This window comes from Podarcis raffonei, chromosome W (genome assembly GCF_027172205.1).
Source record: "Podarcis raffonei isolate rPodRaf1 chromosome W, rPodRaf1.pri, whole genome shotgun sequence".
NCBI classification, from domain to species: Eukaryota; Metazoa; Chordata; class Lepidosauria; order Squamata; family Lacertidae; genus Podarcis; species Podarcis raffonei.
Genome location: NC_070620.1, coordinates 11,449,390 through 11,476,517, shown reverse-complemented (window position 1 = coordinate 11,476,517; position 27,128 = coordinate 11,449,390).

Below are 27,128 nucleotides of genomic sequence, written 5' to 3'. Positions count from 1 at the left end.
ATCTATCGATACCGCCTCCCACGGTCGTTCTGGTGTGGGTGACGGTTCTAATAACCCCGCTGGCGCCCGCCTTTCTCCTTTGGCTCTCTGGCATTGGTCACACCCTCTCACATACTCCCGTACATCCTCCCTCACCTTGGGCCACCAAAACTCCCTGGTCACCAACCACATGGTCTTGTGTTGCCCAAAATGCCCCGCTGTGGGGTTGTCGTGCAGCTGTTTGAGTACTCTCCCCCTCTATTCCCCTTCGGGTATATATAGTGCCCCTTTGTAATACAATGCCCCGTTTCTTTCTTCAAAACCTCCGGGGTCTTCTCCCTCTCTCCTTAAACCTCTGAGCTTATTCTGGGCGTATTCATCATTTACCATTCCCTCTACCAGTTCCCTTTGCCCCACCCAGGCCGCCCCACACACCCAGCGGTCCTCTGGGATAATATGTCTCTCTTCAGGCGCTCCCTCCCCCTCCAAATATTCAGGTTTGCGTGAGAGAGCGTCTGCTCTGATGTTTTCTGGACCTGGCACATAGCAAATTTCAAAATGGAATTTGGAGAACTCCTGGGCCCACCTCACTTGTCGTTGGTTGAGCACTCGTGCCGTTCTCCAATACTCCAAATTCTTGTGGTCCGTACACACTTGCACCTTATGCTGTGCGCCAATTAGTAAATGTCTCCATCTCCGGAAAGCTTCGTGAATGGCGAGTAGTTCTCGGTCATATACGGTGTAGTTCCTCTCGGATTTGTTCAGCTTACGCGAAAAGAAGGCACACGGTCTCCATTCCGACTTATTGCTCCCCGGCTGAAGCAGCACCGCCCCCACCGCCCGGTCTGAGGCATCAGTTTCCACTCTCATGGGTTTTTGTAAATCCACATGCAGGAGCTGTTCTTCCGAAGCGAATGCCCTTTTCAATTCCTCAAATGCTTGCTCCGCCTCCGCCGTCCAAACGAATTTCTTCTTGCTGCTTAGACAGTCCGTGATGGGAGCCGTTAAGTGGGCAAAGTTCTTGATGAATTTACGGTAAAAGTTCCCAAACCCTAAGAACCTTTGCACATCCTTTTTCGTTTTCGGTGTCTTCCATTCCAGCACCGCCTGGACCTTGCCTGGATCCATGGCTAATCCCTTGTCTGATAAGCGGTACCCCAGGAATTCCACCTCCTTGGTGTGAAACTGACACTTCTCCAATTTCACCCACAGCTGGTTTGCTTGCAGTTGGCTCAGCACTTCCCTGACATCCTTTACATGCTGCTCCTCATTCTCTGAATATATCAGCACGTCATCGAGGAAGGCCACGCAATTCTTGTAGAGCAGAGGTCCCAGGACATGGTTCATGAACGATTGAAAACATGCGGAGCCTGATTGTAATCCGAATGGCATAACTAAATATTCAAAAGCCCCCAAAGGGGTGAACATGGTGGTTTTCCATTCATCCCCTTTCCTTATTCGTATCAGGTTGTATGCCCCTCTCAGGTCCAGTTTCGTGAATATCTTTCCCTTCCTCACCCTGGTCAAAATGTCATCAATTCTGGGCATGGGGAAAGCCACTGGTTCTGACACTGCATTTAAGGCTCTAAAGTCCACTACAAGCCTGGGTTTATCCGTGTTTTTTTTGTCCACAAAAAACACTGGGCTCCCCCCCACCGCTCTGGACTCTCTGATGAAGCCCCTCTTCAGGTTTTTATCAATAAACTCCCTTAACTCCTGCATTTCCCTGTCTGACATGGCGTACAGCTTGCCCACGGGTAGCTGGGCCCCAGGGACCAGGTTAATTTGGCAGTCAAAGGCTCTATGCGGTGGTAGTTTATCTGCTTCCCTTTCGCTGAAGACCTTGCTCAGGTCAGCGTATTGTTTGGGCACCTTCCCTTTGTCCGCCACTTCCGTCCCTGCTAGAAAGGCTTTTGCCCCTTCTGGCACCTTTCCCTCTCTGCAGTGTTCCAGGCAATGTGCTGACCCAAAGGAGACCACTCTCTGATGCCAGCCCACTAGCGGATCATGCAACGCTAGCCAGCTCATTCCCAAAATAACGGGAGCCCCTCCCAGGGTGGCCACATTGAACGCTATCCTTTCGGTGTGCCTGGCCACCCTCATAACCATTGGGACGGTCTGTAGGCTAACTTCTCCTCCCAACAGCTCCCTCCCATCGATCGTGGTCACCTGCAGGGGGTTGCTTAAAGGGAGTATCTGTATCTGGTGTTCAGCTGCAAACTCCTTACTCATAAAATTACAGGAGCTGCCTGAGTCCAACAGCGCCTTTGTCTTTAGTGGGTATCCGTTTGCCAGCTCTAGCAACACCTCTATTACCAGGGCTGGTCTTGGAGGTTCCGGAGTGGGCACTTTTACTGCTCCTTGGCCTGGCTGCAGTGCCCTGACGGTGGCAGCCAGGCGTTGGCTTTTACTGGCTCCTGGACTCCCTCCTCCTTCCCCCCAACAGCTCCCGCCATCCCTTGCCATTCCTTTCTTTGCGGGCAGACTCTGGCAAAGTGACCTGGCTGCTGGCAGAGATAACATTTCTTGGTGCTCTTTCCCTCCTTCTTCCTCCCTTCACTGGGATTTGAAACTGCGCGCGCGCGCGCTGTTCCAACTTCCATCGGCTCTCCTGGCGGGAAATTTGGCTCCGGAATCTCTGGAATGCGGAAATCCCTCCAACGCTCTCCTTTCCCCTCCCGCTTCTCCAAGGCTCTTGCCTCCTGGCGCGCTCCAATGGTCAGCGCTGATTTGGTCAGCTGGTCCATAGACTCCGCCCTGGGCGCCCGGGAAAGTTCGTCTTTCACCGCCGAAGAAAGCCCCTCTTCAAAAAGCATTTGAATGGGTTCCGCCGATAGGTCCCACCCCAATTTATGTATCAACATTGTAAACTCAGTCCAGTACTCACGAACCGATCGGCTACCCTGTTTACAAGCCATCAATTGTCTGCACACCAGTCCCTGTTCAATCTCGCTGGAAAACATCAAATCCATGGCGCGAAAAAACTTCCTTGTGTCCTTCAGCATTTCACTATTCCCTGCCATCAGGGGTCTAACCCAGTCTCTCGCCCCCCCTTCGAGATGGCCAATCACAAACGCCACTCGCGATGCCTCGTCGGGAAAGTCGTCAAACTGCAGCTCGAGAGCATACTGCATCTCTGTCCTAAAGGCTTGATAGTTCCTGGGGTCCCCCCCCAAACTTCTGCACCAATCCTGGCATCTTTCTTGCTAGTGTAGCGCCTTTTGCCTTTTCTGCATCCTGCGCCCTCCTTTCCTCTAGCAACGCCGTTTGCAGTGCTAGCTGGACTTCCAACACCCTGTACCTTTCTTCCAGACTTGGACCCTCTCCAGCTCCTCCTGCTCCCCCGGCTCCGGCTGGGTTGCTCATGATGCCTCTCTGCACAAGCTGCTTTCAGGGACTGTCCGATTGCTGTGATGGGATGGTGAGCTGCTTGTGCGTAAAATCCTAGTCCCTCAGAGTTTGGCTAAGTCCACAAACCTCTGTCTGTGACGGAGCTCCTTAAGCATGGCTCCATCAGTCGCTCGTAGAATCGGACAGTGGGCGTTTACGGAACTTCTTCCAGCATAAAAGCTCCTTAACGGAAACGCGTCTTCTGGACTCTCGGCGTGACAGTTTCCGGCGAGGAGTAGGTGTCCCTATGGGAGGTCCTGAAACCTCTCCACTATTTTCGCTTGAAGTGTCTCTGAGCCCTCCCTCCGACTCACTTTCCCTTGGAACTCCACTTCTCCCCCTGCTGGTTCCCTCCTCAGCTGAATGGTCTCTCTCACCCTCTGTGAGCCCTTTCACCTCCTGCTCCTCAGATGGCAGTTCCCTGACAACTTCGTTTTGCATTTTTAGGGTGAATATGCATGCACACCCCAAAAAGCACGAAAAGACGTAAAATAAACCCAATCAAAACTTATTCGTCTTCTTTCTATACGTATTGACCCAAACAACAATTGTTTTGCATTTTTAGGGTAAGGAAACACGTGTTTTGCTTTCTTTGCACTTATTTCACTTCATTTTGCGTTTTTTGGGTGAATATGCATGCACACCCCAAAAACATGAAATATGCCCAAACAAACCTTATTTGTCTTCTTTCTATTCATATTGACCTAAGAAACACGTGTTTTGCTTTGTTTGGGCTTAGTTCAATTCCTTTTGCTTTTTTATGAATATTCATGGACACCCCAAAAACATGAAAGGAAGTGAAATAAGCCCAAACAAAGCTTATTCTTCTTGTTTCTATACATATTGAACCAAAAAACAGTTGTTTTCCTTTGTTGTGCTTACTTCCTTTTGTATTTTATTTAAATGAATATACTGTTGGGATACTGCCAGGGAGACAGACCCATTAGGTAGGCCCCAATCATTTCCGGACGATCACCGATCTCCCTGTGGAACAGCATCAGTCAATTAGCGACACAAGCCTCAGAGACATTCCAAGACTCGTGCACACCCTTTTTTCGCAGAGTCTCCTCAACGGAAGATTCAGACAGGAGACCATATTTACAGCTTTATTCAACGTAGATCAGAACAAAGGAAAAACATGACTGGTTGCCTCCGTGTCCAGGAAAACAGCCAGAACAAAAGCTATATACAAAACAGAAACTCCCAGCGAACAGGAAGTAAACAGACATGTGATACACAGCCTGTTCCCTTTTTAAGGTGGAACAGAACTATTTCCCAACATATACATGCGCACCCCCAAAAAAGAAATGAAGTGAAAGAACCCCAAATATTGCTTTTTTGTCTTTATATGCATATTGACACAAAAAAACCATGTATTTTGCTTTGTTTGGGTTTATTTCACTTCATTTTGCTTTTTTTGGGTGAATATGCATGCACACCCAAAAAACAGGAAACAAAGTGAAATAAGCCCAAACAAAGCTTATTTGTCTTCTTTCGATGAGTATTGACCAAAGAAACACATGTTTTGCTTTCTTTGGGCTTATTTCACTTCGTTTTGCGTTTTTATTGTGAATATGCATGCACACCCCAAAAATCACAAAACGAAGTGAAATAAGCCCAAATAAATGTTATTTGTCCTTTTTCTATGCATATAGACCAAAAAATTAAGTATTTTGCTCTGTTGGCCAGCATGACTAAGCCGCTTTTGGCGAAACAGAGCAGCACATGGAAACGCCGTTTACCTTCCCGCCGGAGCGGTACCTATTTATCTACTTGCAGTTTGACATGCTTTCGAACTGCTAGGTTGGCAGGAGCACGGACCGAGCAACTGGAGCTCACCCTGTTGCGGGGATTTGAACCGCCAACCTTCTAATTGGCAAGTCCTAGGCTCAAGTCCTAGACCCACAGCGCCACCCACATCCCTTCTTTCTATACATATTGACCCCCAAAAAAGTTGTTTTAATTTGTTTGGGCTTACTTCACTTTGTTTTGCGTTTTTTGGGTGAATTTGCAAGCACACCCAACAACTGCGAAACAAAGTGAAATAAGCACAAAAAACATGTGTTTCACTTTGTTTCAGTTAGTTCACTTTGTTTTGCTTTTTGGGGGCGAATATGAAACATAGTGAAATAAGCCCAAACAAGCTTATTCGTCTCCTTTCTATGCATTTTCACCCGCAAAATACATGCTATCCCCCCCGTTTTGTTTCACTTCCTTTTTCGTTTTTTGTGTGCACACTCAGAAACATGCAACACACTGAAATAACCACGAAATAAGCTTATTGGCCACTGGTCCCATCACCTCCTGGCAAATAGAAGGGGAAGAAATGGAGGCAGTGAGAGATTTTACTTTCTTGGGCTCCATGATCACTGCAGATGGTGACAGCAGTCACAAAATTAAAAGATGCCTGCTTCTTGGGAGAAAAGCAATGACAAACCTAGACAGCATCTTAGAAAGCAGAGACATAACCTTGCTGACAAATGTCCGTATAGTTAAAGCTATGGTTTTCCCAGTAGTGATGTATGGAAGTGAGAGCTGGACCATAAAGAAAGCTGATCGCCAAAGAATTGATGCTTTTGAATTATGGTGCTGGAGGAGACTCTTGAGAGTCCCATGGACTGCAAGAAGATCGAACCTATCCATTCTTAAGGAAATCAGCCCTGAGTGCTCCCTGGAAGAATTTGCAAGCACACCCAAAAACTGCGAAACAAAGTGAAATAAGCACAAACAAAGCTTATTCGCCTACTTTCTATGCATATTGACACAAAAAAACATGTGTTTTGCTTTGTTTCGGTTAGTTCACTTTGTTTTGCTTTTTTTGGGCGAATATGCATACACACCCAAAAAAACAGGAAACGAAGTGAAATAAGCCCAAACAGAGCTTATTCGTCGTCTTTCTATTGCATACTAAGCCAAAAATCACGTTTTGCTTTGTTTGGGCTTATTTCACGTTGTTTTGCATTTTTAGGGTGAATATGCAATCACACCCCAAAAACACAGGTTTTGCTATTTGGGGGGCTTACTTCACTTCGTTTTTCTTTTTTTTTTTGGTGAATTTGCAAGCACACCCAAACAACGAGAAACAAAGTGAAATAAGCACAAACAAAGCTTATTCACCTACTTTCTATGCATATTGACACAAAAAACATGTGTTTTGCTTTGTTTCGGTTAGTTCACTTTGTTTTGCTTTTTTTGGGCGAATATACATAAACAGTGGGGACGCGGGTGGCGCTGTGGGTAAAAGCCTCAGCGCCTAGGGCTTGCCGATCGAAAGGTTGGCGGTTCGAATCCCCGTGGCGGGGTGCGCTCCCGTTGCTCGGTCCCAGCGCCTGCCAACCTAGCAGTTCAAAAGCACCCCCAGGTGCAAGTAGATAAATAGGGACCGCTTACTGGCGGGAAGGTAAATGCCGTTTCCGTGTGCTGCGCTGGCTCGCCAGATGCAGCTTTGTCACGCTGGCCACGTGACCCAGAAGTGTCTTCGGACAGCGCTGGCCCCCGGCCTCTTAAGTGAGATGGGCGCACAACCCTAGAGTCTGTCAAGACTGGCCCGTACGGGCAGGGGTACCTTTACCTTTACCTTTACCTTTTTATACATAAACAACCCCAAAAATCACAAAACGAAGTGAAATTAGCCCAAACAAAGCTTATTCGTCGTCTTTCTATGCATAGTGACCTAATAAACACTGATTTTGCTTTGTTTGGGCTTACTTCCATTCATTTTGTGTTTTTAGGGTGAATTTGCATTCACACCCCAAAAACATGGAACAAAGTGAAATAAGCCCTATCAAAGCTTATTCATCTTCTTTCTATGCATATTGACCCAAAAATCACATGATTTGCTTTGTTTTGGTTTCCTTTACTTCGTTTTGCGTTTTTTGAGTGAATACGCATGCTCACCCAAAAAGGACAAAATGAAGTGAAATAAGCCCAAACAAAGCTTATTTGTCTACTCTCTATGCATATTGACAAAAACAAACCACGTGTTTTGCTTTGTTTGGGCTTCCTTTACTTTGTTTTGCGTTTTTTGAGTGATTATGCATGCACACACCAAAAACATGAAACGAAGTGAAATAAGCCCAAACAAAGCTTATTCGGCTTCGTTCTATGCATTTTCACCCCCAAAACACATGCTTTTCTTTTTTTCATTTTATTTCACTTCCTTTTGTGTTTTTTCTGTGAATATGTATGCACACCGAAAAATAAGCAAAGCAGTGAAATAAGCCCAAAATAAGCTTATTTGTCTTCTTTCTATTCATATTGACCTTAGAAACACGTTTTGCTTTGTTTGAGCTTACTTCACTTCCTTTTGCGTTTTTTTTAATGAATATGCATGCACACCCAAAAACATGAAACAAATGAAATAAGCCAAAAGAAGCTTATTCGTCTTCTTTCTATGCATTTTCACCCGCAATACATATGCTATTTCCGCGCCCCCCGTTTGTTTCACTTCCTTTTGCGTTTTTTGTGTGAATTTGTGTGCACACCCAGAAACACGCAGCGCACTGAAATAATCCCGAAATAAGCTTATTTGTTTTCTTTCTATGAATATTGATATAAGAAAGAGTTTTGATCGCAGCAAAATGCAAGAGTAATGAAATCCCCTCTATACAAGATTGGATTCAAAAGCTGACAGAATATGCCGAATTAGATGGTTTATCAGAAAAAATAAAGAATAAATCAAAACAGGAATTTGTTTCAAAATGGGAGGTTTTCAAAGAATATCTGAAAAATAAATATAGTAGTTTAAATTCTGTCGCAGCATTTGAGGAACTTCAGTAATAGTTGCAAGGTAGATATAAGAAATTAGATTTATTAAGAATAAGTTTAATTATGATAAAAGTGTGTATTGGCAATAAGTAATATGAATTTGAAATATGGAATAGACAGGAGGTTGGGTCTTTAGTGTTAAGACCAATAGATGTTTTATTATTTGCTAAGAAAATTATGTGTTTATGGTTATTCTTGTGTGTAATTTGGTATTTGTATTCTTTTTCTTTTTTCTTGTTGTATCAATAAACTTTATTTAATTTTTTTTAAAAAAAGATATGAGAAAGAAATCACGTGTTTTGCTTTGTTCTGGCTTCCTTTACTTCGTTTTGCATTTTTTGGGTGAATATGCATGCACACCCCAAAAACACGAAACAAAGTGAAATGAGGCCAAACAAAGCTTATTTGTCTTATTTCTATGAGTATTGACCTAAGAAACACGTGTTTTGCTTTCTTTGGTGTCCGCTGGAATGAGTTAACATGCTTTCTCCCATGTTGATGGCCTTTCAGCTGATTCCCTGGTGGCCCGTTGGAATGTGGAGTTTACCAGGGCTATTGACTGTTTGGCTCCGAAGCGCCCTCTCTGATTGCATGGAGCCCGGACAGCCCTGTGGTTTTCGCTGGAGCTGAGGGCGATGAAACAATCGTTGAGACGGCTAGAGCGTCGCTTGCATAAAAGTCATTCTGAATCAGACCAGACATGGGCTAGAGCTCAACGTCGAGCCTACCAAGTAGCAATGTCGACAGCGAAGAGGGCCTTCTTCACCGCCTCTATTGCATCTGCAGAAAACAGCAGCAGGAGACTCTTTCAGATGGTTCACAATCTATCAGAACCACCTGCACCACTGGGGCCTGGTAGGGACCCCAAGATCTGCAATGCTTTTGCAAATTTTTTTGCAGATAAAGTCACGCAGATTCAGAAGGAGGCAGACTCCACCGTGGGAGTAGGGCCAGGGCGGGAGAGTGCTAGAGTCCTGTCTAGTCTTGTTACATGGGATGAATTCCAATCTATTACCTCCAAGAATGTGGGCTGCTTGGACGAGTGAAACCGACCACCTGTCTCCTTGATCCTTGCCCATCCTGGCTGGTAAAAGCGAGCTGGGAAGGGCTGGGCGATGGGCTCTGAGGGGTGGTGAATGCTTCTCTCTGTGAGGGAGCCTTCCCAGACCCGCTGAAAGAGGCGCTCATTAAACCGTTTCCCAAATAATCTTATTCGTCTTCTTTCTAACAAAATGCAAATGGAAGTTAGGTAAGCCTAAACAAAGCAAAACACGTTTTTATTTGGTCAATATGCATAGAATGAAGCCGAATAAGTTTTGTTGGGGCTTATTTTACTTCGTTTCGTGTTTCTTGGGTGTGCATACATATTCACCCTAAAAACGCAAAACGAAGTGAAGCCCAAACAAAGAAAAATAATTGTTGTCAATATGCATAGAAATTTGTTTGGACTTATTTCACTTTGTTTCGTGCTTTTTGGGTGTACATGCATATTCACTCAAAAAACGCAAAATGAAGTAAAGGAAGCTCAAACAAAGAAAAAAATGTGATTTTTCGGTTGATATGCATAGAAAACAGACGAATAAGCTTATTTTGGGCTTATTTCACTGCTTTGCGTGTTTTTTTGGGTGTGCATACATATTCACACACAAAAAGCAAAAGGACGTGAAATAAACCGGGGGCGGGGGGGAATAGCATGTGTTTTGGGGGTGAAAATGCATAGGAAGAAGATAAATAAGCTTTGCTTGGGCTTATTTCACTTCGTTTCGCGTTTTTGGGGTCTATATACATATTCGCTAAAAAAAGCAAAACGTAGTGAAATAAACCTAAAGAAAGTAAAGCACGTGAAGTTTTTTTGTGTTAATATGCATAGAAAAAAGACGAATAAGCTTTGTTTGGGCTTATTTCACTTCGTGTGGGGTTTTTTTTGTTAATATGCATATACAGAAGACGTATAAGCTTATTTCAGGCTTATCTCACGTTCTGTTGCATTTTTTGGATGTGCATGCATATTCACCCTAAAAACACGAAACAAAGTGAAATAAGCCCAAAGAAGCAAAACAATTGTTGTTTGGGTGAACACGTGTCAGGGAACTGCCATCGGAACGAGAGGAGGAGGAGAGGCTCCACGACGATGCTGGAGAGGGGCCAAGTAGGGAGAGAGGCAGGTCTCCTGTTGGGCAAGAAATTCAGCGCGACACCAGGGATGGAGGGGGGCCAATGGGGGAAGCGGAGAGCAGGCTCAGAGACTCTTCACTGGACACCAGTGGAGAGAGCACAAGTCCTCCGCTACCCACGCCCACCCTGCGCAGAAGGCTTCCGCGCAGGGAGGCTAGGAGGAGACTGGGCGTCAAACAACTTTTATGTTGGAAAAGGTTGAAGAAACGCCCACTGTCGGATTCTGCCAGCGACTGAGCAGCCACGAAGTGAGGGGCTGTCCAGCCAGGAAAGGTTTAACCAGGCCACCTACCCAGGAGTGGCGGCAACTTACGCACGAGCAACCCCATAACCATTACAGCAATCCGACAGTCCCTGAAGTTGCTTGTGCGCAGCGACAGGCAGGCAGCACCATGAGCCAAACCGGGGGAGCAGGCGCCACGGAGCAGGCAGCTGGAGTGCAAAATCTGGTGGAGAGGAACCGAGATTTGGAACAGCATGTAGCTCTGCTGACGGCGCAGCTAGAAGAAAGGCGGGCGCAGGATGGACAGGTCAGAACCACCCCCGTCGCAAGGAAGGTACTGGGACTGGTATATAAGTTTGGGGGGAAGCCCCAAGACTATAACGCGTTCCGGATGGAAATAGAGTACGCTTTGGAACTGCAGCATAGTGACTTTGCTGATGATGGGGAGAGGGTCGCATATGTCATTGGGCATCTACAGGATGGCGCCCGGGAATGGGTCAGGCCCCTAATGGTGACGCAAAACACTGCCTTGAAGGACCTTAGGAATTTTTTTGGCGCGATGGATGCAATGTACTCCAGCCAATTGGAGCAAAATGTGACTCGCCGGGAACTGATGGGGTGCAAGCAGGTGAGCCAATCAGTTAGAGAGTACTGGTCGCGTTTTGAGATGTTGATCCACCGGCTCGGGTGGGATCTAGACTCGGCGCCCATTCAAATGTTGTTTGAGGAGGGGTTGTCCCCAACGGTGAAGGACGAGCTTTCCCGCGCGCCCCGCCCGCAGTCGATGGATCAGCTGACCAAGGCTGTGCTTGCGATTGGATTACGCCAGGAAGCGCGGGCAGAGGAGAAGCGCGGAGGGAGAGGGGAACGTTGCCATGACTACCGCATTCCTGAAATACCGAGGCAGTCTCCCCAGCCGGCTGAACCAATGGAGATAGATGGAGCGCGCGCGAGAGAGGTTTCAAACTCCGGTGAAGGTCGCAAAAAGGAGAGAAAGGATTGGAAAACCACCAAGAAGTGTTACCTCTGCCAATGGCCAGGACATTTTGCCAGGGTCTGCCCTCAAAGAAAGGCCTGGCAAGGAATGGTGGGAGCCGCTGGTGAGGGGGAGGAGGAGGAAAATGGGCAGGGGCAGGGAAACGCCAACGCTTGGCTGCCGATCAGTGGGCACAGCAGCCAGGCCAGCAACTAATAGAAGTGCCCCAGCCAGACCCCCCCCCCAAGGCAGCAATAGCCATAGAAGTGATGCTAGAACTCCTGAATGGGCACCCAGTCAAGGTTAAGGCGCTGCTGGATTCAGGCAGCTCCTGCAATTTCTTTAGCAAGGACTTCGCTCTGGCACACCAACTCCACCTGCTGCCCCTGGATTTCCCCTTGCAAGTGACCACCATAGATGGCAGGGAACTTCTGGGAGGGGAAGTGACGCACCAGACCCCGCCAATGAGAATGAGGGTTTCCCGGCACACGGAGACCGTTGCCTTTCACGTAGCCACACTGGCAGGACCCCCAATAATACTGGGAATGAGCTGACTGTCACTGCATGATCCAGTAGTGGCATGGCATCAGCGGACAGTCACCTTTGGGTCAGCTTACTGCTTGGAACATTGCATGGGGGGGGGGAACCCCAAGGATGACAGTGGCCAGGGTGGCTGGAATGGCGGTGGAGCCAAAAGGGAAGGTGCCACTCCAATATGCTGACCTGCAGGAGGTCTTCAGCGAGAAGGAGGCGGATAGGCTACCCCCCCATAGGCCCTTTGACTGCCAAATCAACCTACTCCCAGGGGCTCAGCTGCCAGTGGGTAAACTGTATGCCATGTCGGACAGGGAGATGCAGGAGTTGCGGGAATTTATCGACAAGAACTTGAAAAGAGGTTTCATAAGAGAATCAAAGGCGGTGGGGGGCAGTCCGGTGTTCTTTGTGGACAAAAAGGATACAAATCAGCCCAGGCTCGTTGTGGACTACCGGGGCGTCAACCTGGTGTCAGAACCCGTGACCTTCCCAATGCCCAGGATTGACGACATTTTAACACGGGTGAGGCAGGGGAAAATTTTCACCAAGCTGGACCTCAGGGGGGCATACAATTTGATCAAGATGAGGGAGGGGGACGAATGGAAAACCACCATGTTCACCCCCCTGGGAGCCTTTGAATACTTAGTTATGCCATTCGGATTACAGTCCGGCTCCGCCTGCTTTCAAGCTTTCATGCACCACGTGTTGGGGGTCCCTGCTGTACAAAAACTGTGTAGCCTTCTTGGACGACGTCTTAATTTATTCTGACAATGAGAAGCAACATGTCAAGGACGTCAGGGAAGTGCTAAAGAGACTGCAGAGCCACCAGTTGTGGGTCAAGCTGGAAAAATGCCAATTTCACACAAGGGAGGTCGAGTTTCTGGGGTACAAGTTGTCAGACAAGGGTCCAGCTATGGACCCCAGCAAGGTGCAGGCGGTACTGGAATGGAAGGCCCCCAAGACCCGGAAGGACGTGCAGAGGTTCCTAGGGTTCAGCAACTTTTACAGGAAGTTCATCAAGAACTTCGCTCATTTAACAGCACCCATCACAGACTGTCTCAGCAGCAAAAAGAAGTTTGTCTGGACGGAAGGGGCACAGCGATCCTTTGAAAGCCTGAAGAAAGCTTTCGCGTCGGAAGAGCAACTCCTGCACGTGGATCTGGAGAAGCCCATGAGGCTAGAGACCGACGCGTCAGACAGGGCCATAGGAGCCGTACTTTTGCAGCTCGGAACCCAGCAAGAGTGGAGGCCGTGCGCCTTTTTCTCGAGGAAGCTGAACAAGTCGGAGCAGAACTACACGGTGTATGACCGTGAACTGCTAGCTATCTATGCTGCGTTTCACCGGTGGAGAATGTGTTGGCCTAGTGTGGGGCTCCGAGGAGAGCTTGGCTGTCTGGCTGGTGTACCGGCCACCTAGCGCACGAGCAGCCACCCTGTCAGGCCTATTGGAGGCGGTGGCCGGCTGGGCCTTGGAGTTCCCTAACCTATTGGTATTGGGGGACTTCAACATCCATGCTGATGCCACTCCCTCCTCACAGGCTCTGGACCTGGTGTCTTCCATGGCGACACTAGGGCTCTCCCAGTTTGTTTCGGGCCCCACACATCAAGCAGGCCACACGCTGGATTTGATCTTTGGTGTAGGTATAGATGTGATCATGTCTCCTTCGATGAAGGTGCCATGGTCTGATCACTCCACTCTGAAAGCCAGGATTGACTTTCCACCCCCACCCTGCTTAGGTGCCGAGCCGATTTGGGCTCGCCCGCAGAGGCTGATGGACCCTGATAGATTCCGCCAAGCCTTGTGGGACCTTGCTCCCCCGGGCGACTCATTGACTGAGCTTGTTGAGGGCTGGTATATCCAGCTCCTGGCAGCCATCGATGAGATCGCACCGAAGCGCCCTCTGCGACCCCGCAGAAACCAGGCTCCCTGGTTTACCGAGGAGCTCCGGAAAATGAAGCAGGACCTCAGACGGCTAGAGCGAGTATGGCGGGGTGCCCGTGATGGAGCCTCAAGAACATCTTATAGGGCTTTTATGAAAACCTACAAGATGGCGTGAAGGCTGCTAAGAAGTCTTACTTCTCGGCCTCCATTGCATCCGCTAGCTCTCGCCCGGCGCAATTATTTAGTATAATCAGGTCTTTAACGTCCCTTGAAGGACAGCCAAATTTAAATAACAATTTGACACACAGCTGTGAGGCATCTGCGAGCTTTTTTGCGGAGAAGGTCTTGTTGCTCCGCCATGACCTCCCTGCCAATTTGGATACAATAAAGGAACTGGAGGCCCCTCGACTGTCCTCGGGTCCAGTATTGGACCACTTCGACCGGATATCCCCAGCTGATGTGGACAGACTTCTCCGAGCTGGAAAGCCCACCACCTGTCCTCTCGACCCGTGCCCGTCTTGGCTGATTAGAGCATGTCCAGACGAGGTGCGGGCCCTCCTGGGGGATATCATCAATTTGTCCCTTGGCACGGGGACATTCCCAGGGGAACTGAAGGAGGCATTGGTGTGCCCGCTCTTAAAGAAAACATCATTAGATCCTTTAGATCTATCCAATTACCGCCCGGTTTCGAATCTTCCGTTCCTGGGTAAGGTGATTGAGAGAGCGGTTGCTGAACAGCTTGGTGGGTTTCTGGATGAAACATCGGCTCTGGATCCATTTCAGTCCGGCTTCCGCGCTGGTCATGGGACCGAGACAGCTCTGGTTGCCCTAACAGATGATCTTCGTAGACAGCTGGATCGAGGCGGGTCGGGGCTGCTGATTCTTCTAGATCTGTCAGCAGCTTTCGACATGGTCGATCACGAACTTCTGGACCACCGCCTTGCCAACGTGGGGATCCAGGGCACAGTCCTTCAATGGCTGCGCTCGTTTCTCTCTGGTCGGGGACAGAGGGTGGCGCTTGGGGGGGAATTGTCATCGCGCCACTCCTTGGTGTGTGGAGTACCTCAGGGTGTGATACTCTCCCCAATGCTTTTCAACATCTTTATGCGCCCCCTCGCCCAGCTTGTCCGGAGTTTTGGGCTGGGTTGCCATCAGTATGCCGATGACACCCAACTCTATCTGTTGATGGATGGCCATCCTGACTCGGCCCCAGACACACTGACCAGATGTCTGGAAGCTGTGGCTGGATGGTTATGTGGGAGCCGGTTGAAGCTAAATCCTTCGAAGACAGAGGTCCTGTGGCTGGGACGGGACGATATGGGATTGGGGGGGCAACTCCCATCTCTTGCGGGGGCGCAGTTAGTGCCAGCACCGTCCGTTAAGAGTTTGGGTGTAATCTTCGACACCTCCCTTTCCATGGAGGCGCAGATTGCAGCTATAACAAAGGCGGCATTTTTCCATCTCCGCCAAGCTAAGCAGTTGGCTCCTTACCTCTCTCGCCCTGACCTAGCCACTGTGATCCACGCGACGGTCACCTCCAGACTGGATTATTGTAACTCGCTCTACGTGGGGCTGCCCTTAAGACTGACCCAGAAACTCCAGCGGGTGCAGAATGCTGCAGCAAGACTCCTTACGGGGTCTTCGCTGCGAGATCACATTCATCCGGTGCTATATCAACTGCACTGGCTCCCGGTGGAGTACAGGATCAGGTTTAAGGTGCTGCTTTTAACCTTTAAAGCCCTATACGGCCTAGGACCCTCGTACCTACGGGACCGCCTCTCCTGGTATGCCCCACAGAGAAACTTACGGTCTTCAAATAAAAACATCTTGAAGGTCCCAGGCCACAGAGAAGTTAGGCTGGCCTCAACTAGAGCCAGGGCTTTTTCGGCTGTGGCTCCGACCTGGTGGAACACTCTGTCACAAGAGACTAGGGCCCTGCAGGACTTGACATCTTTCTGCAGGGCCTGCAAGACAGAGCTGTTCCGCCAGGCCTTTGGCCAGGGCACAGCCTGACTCCCTCCCTCGGCAATCTTTGCGGAGCTCTGGCCCAATGGTGGCCAGTGGCTTGAATTTAATTAATTTTATAATGAATGATTTTAGAGTGTTGTTTGTGTTGTACTTTTGTACTGTTTTATTGTTGTTAGCTGCCCTGAGCCCGGCTTCGGCTGGGGAGGGCGGGATATAAATAAAATTTATTATTATTATTATTATTATCTGTTGATAGGGGCGCGGCACAAGATCCAGGTTTGCACAGATCACAAGAACTTGGAGTACTGGAGGACTGCGCGAGTACTCAACCAGAGACAGATTCGATGGGCACAAGAGTTCTCCAAGTTTTCCTTCGAGATCCGGTATGTGCCAGGAGCGGAGAATGTTAGAGCCGATGCTCTCTCCCGGAAGCCGGAGTACATGGAAGGAGAGGGACCGCCGGAAGCCCGACACGTGTTCCCCGAGGACAGATGGGTGTGTGGGGGAGTGTTGGTTGGGAAACGGGAACTGGCCAGTCTCACCAGGGACGATGAGTTCGCCCAAACTAAAATCAGGGCACTACGGGAAGGAAGGGAAAACCAGGGAGAATTTGAGGAAAAGGAAGGGTTACTGTACTATAAGGGAGCGCTGTACGTACCGGGGGAGACATTGAGGGGAAGGGTACTCAAACAACTCCACGACAACCCAACAGCAGGGCACTTTGGTCAGCACAAGACCATGCTGCTTGTCACCAGGCAGTTCTGGTGGCCAAGGGTGAGGGAAGATGTACGGGAGTACGTACGGGGGTGTGACCCCTGCCAGAGGGCAAAGGGGGAGAGGGCAGCACCTGCAGGGCTACTGGAACCCTTACCTACACCGGGAAGACCCTGGGAGGTGGTCTCCATAGATTTTATGACTGATTTGCCCAAATCAAGAGGGAAGACAGCAGTCATGGTAGTAGTCGACCTACTGACAAAAATGTGCCATTTTATAGCTTGCTCGCATGCGGTGACGGCAGAGGAAACGGCCAGATTGTTTGTAGATCACATATTCAGGTTGCATGGGACTCCCTCGAGGGTCATCTCAGATCGCGGGAAACAATTTACTTCAAGGTTCTGGAGGAAGCTCATGAGCTTGCTGCAGGTCGAGGTGGGGTTCTCGACGGCGAGACACCCGGAAACCAACGGACAAGCGGAACGAGCGAACAGTATACTTCAGCAATACCTACGCTGCTACGTCAGCGAGAGACAGAACGATTGGGTAGAGAAACTAGCGCTGGCTGAATTTGCATACAACGCTGAACACGTGTCCACGGGAATGAGCCCGTTCATGGCCAATTATGGGTGTCACCCCCGGGCCTTCCCGGGGAGAGGGGAGGAAGGGTGGAGCGTACCTGCAGCAGAGCAGTTTGTGGAAGAAATGGAGGCCTTGCACCAGCAACTCCAGATGAATTTGGAGAGGGCCAAAGAAATTTACAAGAGGCAGGCAGACAAGCACCGTCGGGAAGGGGAGACCATACGGGTGGGGGACCGGGTCTGGTTGTCAACCCGAGGGTTACCCTTTAAGGGAGGGTGCAAGAAGTTGCAGCCGAGGCGACTGGGACCTTTTGAGGTAACACGGCAGGTGAACCCCGTGGCATATAGGCTCAAGCTGCCGGACAGCATGAAGTTACACCGAGTGTTCCATAGGTCCCTACTCTCTCCGTACAGGGAGGGGCGGGAATTCCTGGGACGGGAGGGGGAAGTCACCACACACTCGCAAGTAGAGGAGAAGGAACACCACAACCAAGCCACGGAAATACTTGATTCCAGGTGGCGGGGGCGCAGAGTAGAGTACTTGGTCGCTTGGGAGGGGGAACCCCGGTCTGAAGACACGTGGGTTCCCGCGGAGGCAATCAATGACGGGTATCTAGTGGAAGAGTTCCACAGTCGGTTCCCACGCAAACCAAAACCACCAGCGAGATTCTGGGAGGAGCAATTTGGCACCACTGACGACGACGAGGAGTGCGAGGGTTTTCCTGACTCCGAAGAGGAGGGAGGAGAAGCGTCGGAGAGGGAGGATTCAGACTGGGAGGCCCACCCCGCGAGGAGAGATCAGAGAGGGTGGGAAGCGGGTTTTGAATCCTCTGAGGATAGCGACAGCTCCTTCCGAGGATTTCCTGCATCGTCGGCCGAGGACCGGGATGAAGTTGGATCCAGAGGTGGGGCCGGGGGTGGAGGGGGTTCTGGGGAGGAGATGGATGTCAGGGAACTGCCATCGGAACGAGAGGAGGAGGAGAGGCTTCACGACGATGCTGGAGAGGGGCCAAGTAGGGAGAGAGGCAGGTCTCCTGTTGGGCAAGAAATTCAGCGCGACACCAGGGATGGAGGGGGGCCAATGGGGGAAGCGGAGAGCAGGCTCAGAGACTCTTCACTGGACACCAGCGGAGAGAGCACAGGTCCTCCGCTACCCACGCCCACCCTGCGCAGAAGGCTTCCGCGCAGGGAGGCTAGGAGGAGACTGGGCGTCAAACAACTTTTATGTTGGAAAAGGTTGAAGAAACGCCCACTGTCGGATTCTGCCAGCGACTGAGCAGCCACGAAGTGAGGGGCTGTCCAGCCAGGAAAGGTTTAACCAAGCCACCTACCCAGGAGTGGCGGCAACTTACGCATGAGCAACCCCATAACCATTACAACACGCATAGAAAGATGACGAATAAGCTTTGTTTGGGCTTATTTCACTTCGTTTTGTGTTTTTGGTGTTTGCATGCATATTCACAATAAAAACACAAAACGAAGTGAAATAAGCCTAAAGAAAGATAATCATGTGATTGTTTTGGTTAATATACATAGGGAGAAGACAAAAAAGGTTTGTTTGGGCATATTTCAATACGCTGCGTGTGTTTTTTGGTGCATGCTTATTCACCCAAAAAATGCAAAGGAAGTGAAGTAAGCCCAAAGAAAGCAAAACAATTGTTGATTGGGTCAACATGCATAGAAAGGAGACAAATAAGCTTTGTTTGAGCTTATTTCACTTTGTTTCGTGTTTTGGGGGTTTGCATGCTTATTCACTAAAAAAAACCCCGCAAAATGAAGTGAAATAAGCCAAAACAAAGGAATAGACGTGTTCTAGAAGAAGAAGAAGAAGAAGAAGAAGAAGAAGAAGAAGAAGAAGAAGAAGAAGAAGAAGAAGAAGAAGAAGAATTTATTATTTATACCCCGCCCATCTGGCTGGGATTCCCCAGCCACTCTGGGCAGCTTCCAAAAAAATATTAAAATACTGTAATACATCAAACATTAAAAGCTTCCCTAAACAGGGCTGCCTTCAGATGTCTTCTAAAAGTCTGGTAGTTGTTGTTCTCTTTGACATCTGGTGGGAGGGCGTTCCACAGGGAGGGCGCCACTACCGAGAAGGCCCTCTGCCTGGTTCCCTGTAACTTGGCTTCTCGCAGTGAGGGAACCACCAGAAGGCCCTCGGTGCTGGACCTCAGTGTCTGGGTAGAACGATGGGGGTGAAGACGCTCTTTCAGATATACTGGACCGAGGCCGTTTAGGGCTTTAAAGGTCAGCACCAACACTTTGAATTGTGCTCGGAAACGTACTGGGAGCCAATGTAGGTCTTTCAAGACTGGTGTTATATGGTCTCGGCGGTCACTCCCAATCACCAGTCTAGCTGCCGCATTCTGGATTAGTTGTAGTTTCTGGGTCACCTTCAAAAGTAGCCCCAAAATGACTCCCAGGCTGCGCACCTCGTCCTTCAGGGGCACAGTTACCCCATTCAGGACCAGGGAATCCTCTACACCTGCCCGCCTCCTGTCCCCCCAAAACAGTACTTCTGTCTTGTCAGGATTCAACCTCAATCTCTTAGCCGCCATCCATCCTCCAACCACCTTCAGGCACTCACAAAGGACCTTCACTGCCTTCACTGGTTCTGATTTAAAAGAGAGGTAGAACTGGGTATCATCCGCATACTGATGAACACCCAGCCCAAACCCCCTGATGATCTCTCCCAGCGGCTGCATGTAGATGCTGAAAAGCATGGGGGAAAGCACAGAACCCTGAGGCACCCCACAAGTGAGAGCCCAGGGGTCTGAACACTCATCCCCCACCACCACTTTCTGAACACGGCCCAGGAGGAAGGAGCAGAACCACTGTATGACAGTGCCCCCAGCTCCCAGCCCCTCAAGACGGTCCAGAAGGATGTTATGGTCGATGGTATCAAATGCCGCTGAGAGATCCAGCAGAACTAGGAAACAGCTCTCACCTTTGTCCCTAGCCCGCCAGAGATCATCGACCAGTGCGACCAAGGCAGTTTCCTGAGGCCTGAATCCCGACTGGAAAGGATCCAAATGGTCTGCTTCTTCCAGGCATGCCTGGAGTTGTTCAGCAACCACGCGCTCAATCACCTTGCCCAAGAATGGAAGATTTGAGACTTGGCGATACTTGGCCATTGTGGCCGCATCTAAAGATGGTTTTTTAAGAAGCGGTTTAATAACCGCCTCTTTCAGCGGGTCTGGGAAGGCTCCCTCACAGAGAGAAGCATTCACCACCCCACGAAGCCCATCGCCCAGCCCTTCCCAGCTAGCTTTTATAAGCAGCCTGTCCACATCCTTGGAGGTAACAGATTGGAATTGATCGCACGCATCTTGACTAGACAGGACTCTAGCACTCTCCCACCCCGGCCCTGCTCCCACGGTGGAGTCTACCTCTTCCCAAATCTGAGCGACTTTATCTGCAAAAAAATTTGCAAAATCATTGCAGGTGATCATGTGGCCCGTACTGGGCCCCGATGTAGCAGGTGATTTCGCTAAATTGCGAACCACCTGAAAAAGTCTCCTACTGCTGTTTTCTGCAGATGCAATAGAGGCGGTGAAGAAAGTCTTCTTCGCCGTCACTATCACCACTTGGTAGGCTCGACATTGAGCTCTAACCCGTGTCCGGTCAGCTTCAGAATGAGTTATCCGCCACCGGCGCATTGAGCTCTAGCCCATGTCTGGTCTGATTCAGAATGACTTTTACGCAAGCGACGCTCTAGCCGTCTCAACGATTGTTTCATCGCCCTCAGCTCCAGCGAAAACCACAGGGCTGTCCGGGTTCCATGCAATCAGAGAGGGCGCTTCGGAGCCAAACAGTCAATAGCCCTGGTAAACTCCACATTCCAACGGGCCACCAGGGAATCAGCTGAAAGGCCATCAACATGGGAGAAAGCATCCCCTACCACTCTCTGGAAACCATTCGGATCCATTAAGTGGCGGGGGCGGACCATCCGAATTGGTCCCACCTTCCTGCAGAGGGGATGGGTTGCGGAGAAGTCCAGTTGTACCAGGAAGTGATCTGACCATGGCACTTCTTTCGTTTCGCTTTTACTTAGTGTCAGATCACCAACATCCATAGAGGTAAACACCAGGTCCAAGGCATGTCCGCGGCTGTGGGTTGGGCCAGACTTATTCAGGGACAGCCCCATGGAGGCCATGCTTTCCACGAAGTCCCGAGCGGCCCCTTGTGTTTTTTTTGGAAAATAATATTTATTACTTTTCCAACAATTTAAACACTCCAAAAAAAAGAACAATACAATACAATACAGAAACACTACATAACACTAACACATTAAACTAACAAAACAAAACAAAAACAGTTTAAAACACATCAAACAATTTCAGTATCTTATCTTTCATTCACTTATTTCAACGACCTCCTCACACCTCCCTTTTTGTATTCCACTTCTGTTAATTGTTTCAGCAATTCCTTTCCATCTTCCTCTGTTTTCTATCCTATAATTATCTTAACACATTCTAACCTTATTTTTTCCTTTAATATTCTATTAATCTATTTATACTTAATTCCTTATAACATTTCTACTAAAGCCCTATAACTTCATTCCAACATTCTTCTAACATTCATTAATTTTACAGTATTTCTGTAAATAGTCTTTAAACTTTTTCCAGTCTTCTTCCACCAACTCTTCTCCCTGGTCTCGGATTCTGCCAGTCATTTCCGCCAGTTCCATGTAGTCCATCAACTTCATCTGCCATTCTTCCCGGGTGGGTAAGTCTTGTGTCTTCCAATACTTCGCGATGAGTATTCTTGCTGCTGTTGTTGCATACATAAAAAAAGTTCTATCCTTCTTTAACACCAATTGGCCGACCATGCCCAGGAGAAAGGCCTCTGGTTTCTTCAGGAAGGTATATTTGAATACCTTTTTCATTTCATTATAAATCATCTCCCAGAATGTCTTAATCCTTGGGCATGTCCACCAAAGGTGAAAAAATGTACCTTCAGTCTCATTACATTTCCAACATTTATTGTCGGGCAAATGGTAAATTTTTTCAAGCTTGACTGGTGTCATGTACCACCTATAAATCATTTTCATTAAATTTTCTCTTAGGGCATTACATGCCGTGAATTTCATACCTGTGGTCCATAACTGTTCCCAGTCAGCCATGATTATGTTATGTCCAACATCTTGTGCCCATTTAATCATAGCTGATTTCACCATTTCATCCTGAGTGTTCCATTTCAACAGCAAGTTATACATTCTTGACAAATTCTTAATTTTTGGGTCTAACAATTCTGTTTCCAATTTTGATTTTTCCACCTGGAAACCAACTTTTTTGTCCAAATTGTATGCCTCCATTATTTGGTAGTAATGGAGCCAATCTCACACTTTGTTTTTCAATTTTTCAAAGCTCTGCAATTTTATTCTGTCTCCATCTTGTTCCAGAATTTCCCAATATTTCGGCCATTTGGCCTCCATATTGAGTTTTTTCTGTGCCTTCGCTTCCATTGGTGACAACCATCTTGGGGTTTTCTTTTCTAACAAATCCTTATATCTTATCCAAACATTAAACAATGCTTTTCTAACAATATGATTTTTAAACTCTTTATGTGCTTTTACCTTATCGTACCACAAATATGCATGCCAGCCAAATGCATTATTGAAGCCTTCTTCAGTGTTTTCAAGAAGCAGCCATTCTCTCAGCCAGCAAAAAGCAGCTGATTCATAATAAAGTTTAAGGTCTGGCAGGGCAAATCCACCTCTTTCTTTGGCATCAGTTAATATCTTAAATTTTATTCGAGGCTTCTTGCCCTGCCAAACAAATCTGGAAATATCTTTCTGCCACTTCTTGAAACAATCCATCTTATCCAAAATTTGCAATGTTTGAAACAAAAACAACATCCTTGGCAACACATTCATTTTTATCACAGCAATTCGGCCTAACAATGATAACTTCAAATTTGTCCATATTTCTAAATCCTTTTTCACTTCAATCCAACATTTTTCATAATTATCCTTAAATAAATTCACATTTTTGGCAGTCATATTAACCCCTAAATATTTCACTTTCTTAACCAATGTTAGTCCTGTCTCCTCCTAAAACTTCTCTCTCTCATTCACAGTTAAGTTTTTCTCTAAAACCTTAGTTTTCATCTTATTCAACTTAAAACCTGCTACCTGTCCGAATTCTTGAATCGGTTCCAATACCCTTTTAGTACTAGATTCTGGCTCCTGTAAAGTCAATACTAAGTCATCAGCAAATGCTTTCAGTTTGTACTGTTTAGCTCCCACTTGTATACCTTTAACCTCTTGGTTCTTTCTAATCATATTTAACAAAACCTCAAGGACCGATATAAAGAGCAATGGAGAAATTGGGCAACCTTGTCGTGTCCCTTTCTCAATCTTAAACTCTTCTGTCACTACATTGTTCACAATTAATTTTGCCTTTTGTTCTGAATAAATTGCACCTATACTATTTTCAAAACCTTGACCTACCCCCACCCCCTGTAGATTCTTCTTCATAAAACTCCAAGAAATGTTGTCAAAGGCTTTCTCTGCATCCACAAATATCAAGACTGCCTTAGTATTGATATTCACTTGTAGTTTTTCTAGAATATTAATTATATTCCTCATGTTGTCAGACAAATGTCTGCCCGGGAGAAAGCCCACTTGGTCTTTATGAATTTCTTCTACTAACACCTTTTTTAATCTTTTAGCCAAAATATCTGCAAAAATTTTATAATCCACATTAAGCAGCGATATAGGGCGGTAGTTCTTGAGCTGTGTCTTTTCAGTCTCTATTTTCGGTATAAGTGTAATGTAAGCTTCTTTCCACGACTCTGGTGCCTTTCTCCCTTCCAATATTTCATTGCAGACTTCCTTCAATGGTTGTATCATTGTAAGGTCCCTTGTAAGGTCGTGTCGGCATGGATATTAAAATCCCCTAGGACAACCAAACTAGGTGTCTCCAGGAGAACATCCGCCACGACCTGAAGCAGCTCGGGCAGGGAATCCTTGGTGCAGCGGGGAGGTCGGTACACCAAAAGGAATCCTGTACTGCCCCTATTGCCCAACTTCCAGAACATGCACTCAGAGAACTGGGTCTTCCCAATAGTATGCCTGGTGTAAACTAATGACTTCCTAAAAATCACTGCAACCCCCCCTCCCCGCCTACAAGGCCTGGGTTGCTGTGCGTAAGAGAAACCTGGTGGACAAGCAGCGGCAAGGACAGGCCCATCTGCTTCATCCAACCAAGTCTCTGTTACACATGCCAGGTCAAGTCCTCCATCCATGATCAAGTCATGGATGGCAGTGGTCTTATGAATCATTGACCTGGCATTGCACAGCAGCACCTTCAGGTCATGTGGGCATCCCTTGCTGATTCTAGGACCAGACCCAGAGGCAGGGATAGTCCTCAGACAATGACTAAACCTGCCTCCTCTGTAATGACATGGTCTGGTCTTAGCGTAACTCCTCCTCCTACCCGTGATCACTGAGATTGGTTGTCCCAGTGCATTCCCCCCTGTGGAACATGCCCCATTTTGTTGGCTGGGACCCACTCCTCGGCAGCCCTGACCCCTCCCCTTAAGAACAAAATAAAACCTTAAAAATAAAAAAACCCAATAAAACAATACAAACAAAAAAAATGTAAAATTTACAAAAACATCAAAATCAAACAAATTCCCAACCCCAACCAAACATCCATCCCACCCCCCACATACAAAAAATTGAAACGAAAATTTTAAAACATTTTAAAAAGAACTCTGCGCCCCTCCGAGTCCTCCTGGACAGCAGCAGCAGTAACAGCAACCGTCCTTGTGAGGCCTGTCAGGCCCCGCCCTGGGCCAGGTGGTGAGTGTCAGGAGCAGGGCCCTCAGGCACTCAGGCAGGGGAGTGCTCCTGGGCAGCACAGCAGTCCTTGTGAGGCTTCAGGCCCCGCCCTGGGCCAGGTGGTGAGTGGCAGGAGCAGGGCCCTCAGGCACTCACGCAGGGGAGTGCTCCTGGGCAGCACAGCAGTCCTTGTGAGGCTTCAGGCCCCGCCCTGGGCCAGGTGGTGAGTGGCAGGAGCAGGGCCCTCAGGCACTCAGGCAGGGGAGTGCTCCTGGGCAGCACAGCAGTCCTTGTGAGGCTTCAGGCCCCGCCCTGGGCCAGGTGGTGAGTGGCAGGAGCAGGGCCCTCAGGCACTCACGCAGGGGAGTGCTCCTGGGCAGCACAGCAGTCCTTGTGAGGCTTCAGGCCCCGCCCTGGGCCAGGTGGTGAGTGGCAGGAGCAGGGCCCTCAGGCACTCACGCAGGGGAGTCAACATGCATAGAAAGATGACAAATAAGCTTTCGGCTTATTTCACTTCATTTCGTGTTTTTGGGGTGTTCATGCATATTCATTCACAAAATTCAAAATGAAGTGAAGTAAGTCAAAACAAAGCAAAACATTTGTTTATTGTGTCAATATGCATAGAAAGAAGACATTTTGTTTGGGCTTATTTCACTTCGTTTCGCGTTTTTGGGGTCAGCATGCATATTCATAAAAAAAAAACGCAAAAGGAAGTGAAGTAAGCCCAAAGAAAGCAAAACAATTGTTGTTTGGGTCAATATGCATAGAAAGAAGAGAAACAAGCTTTGTTTGCTCTTATTTCACTCTGTTTTGTGTTTTTGCGGTGTGCATGGATATTCACCCAAAAACTGCAAAACGAAGTGATGTAACCCCATACAAAGCAAAACATGTGTTTTTTTTGTCAGTATGGTTAGAAAGAAGAGGGGAAAAACTATAGTTGGGATTATTTCACTTCCTTTCGTTTCTTCGGGGTGTTCATGCATATTCACTGAAAAAAACGGAAGTGAAGTAAGCCAAAACAAAGCAAAACACGTGTTTCTTACGTCAATATGCATAGAAAGAAGACGAATAAGCTTTGTTTGGGCTTATTACACACGGTTTCGTATTTTTGGTGTGTGCATGCATATTCACCCTAAAAATGCAAAACAAAGTGAAAGAAGCCAAAACAAAGCAAAACATGTAATATTTGGGTTAATATGCATAGAAAGAAGACAAATAAGCTTATTTTGGGCTTATTTCACTTCCTTTTGTGTTTGTTTTGGTGTTAATGCATATTCACTCAAAAAACACAAAATGAAGTGAAGTAAGCCGAAACAAAGCAAAACACGTATTTATTAGGTCAACATGCATAGAAAGATGACGAATAAGCTTTGTTTGGGCTTATTACACACGGTTTCGTATATTTGGTGTGTGCATGCATATTCACCCTAAAAACCCAAAACGAATTGAAGGATACCCAAACAAAGCAAAACATGTGTTGTTTGGTTCAATATGCATAGAAGGAAGATGAATAAGCTTATTTCAGGCTTATTTCACTTCATTTTGTGTTTTTTCGGTATGCATGCATATTCACCCCAAAAACGCAAAATGAAGTGAAATAAACTGAAACAAAGCAAAAAATGAGTTTTTTTTTTAATCTATATGATATGCATAGAAAGATGACAAAAAAGCTTTGTTTGGGCTTATTTCAATTCGCTTCGTGTTTTGGGGGTGTTTATAGATATTCACCCTAAAAATGTAAAACAATGTAAAATAAGCCCAAAGAAAGCAAAACACTTGTTTTTTGGGTCATTATGAATAGAAAGTAGAGGAATAAGTTTTTGGGTTTATTTCACTTTCTTTCGTGCTTTTGGGGTGTGCATGCATATTCACAATAAAAACGCAAAATGAAGTAAAGTAAGCCCAAAGAAAGCCAAACAGGAGTTTTTTTGTTGATTATGCATAGAAAGAAAATGAAAAAGCTTTCTTTGGGCTTCTTTCACTTCGTTTCGTGAAAAATGCAAAATGAAGTGTTGTAAGCCCAAACAAAGCAAAATATGTGTTTATTTTGGTTAATATGAACAGAAAGTAGATGAGAAAGTTTAGTTCGAGCTTATTTCACTTCAGTGTTTTTTTGGTGTGCATTCATATTCACCCAAAAAACAAAAAAT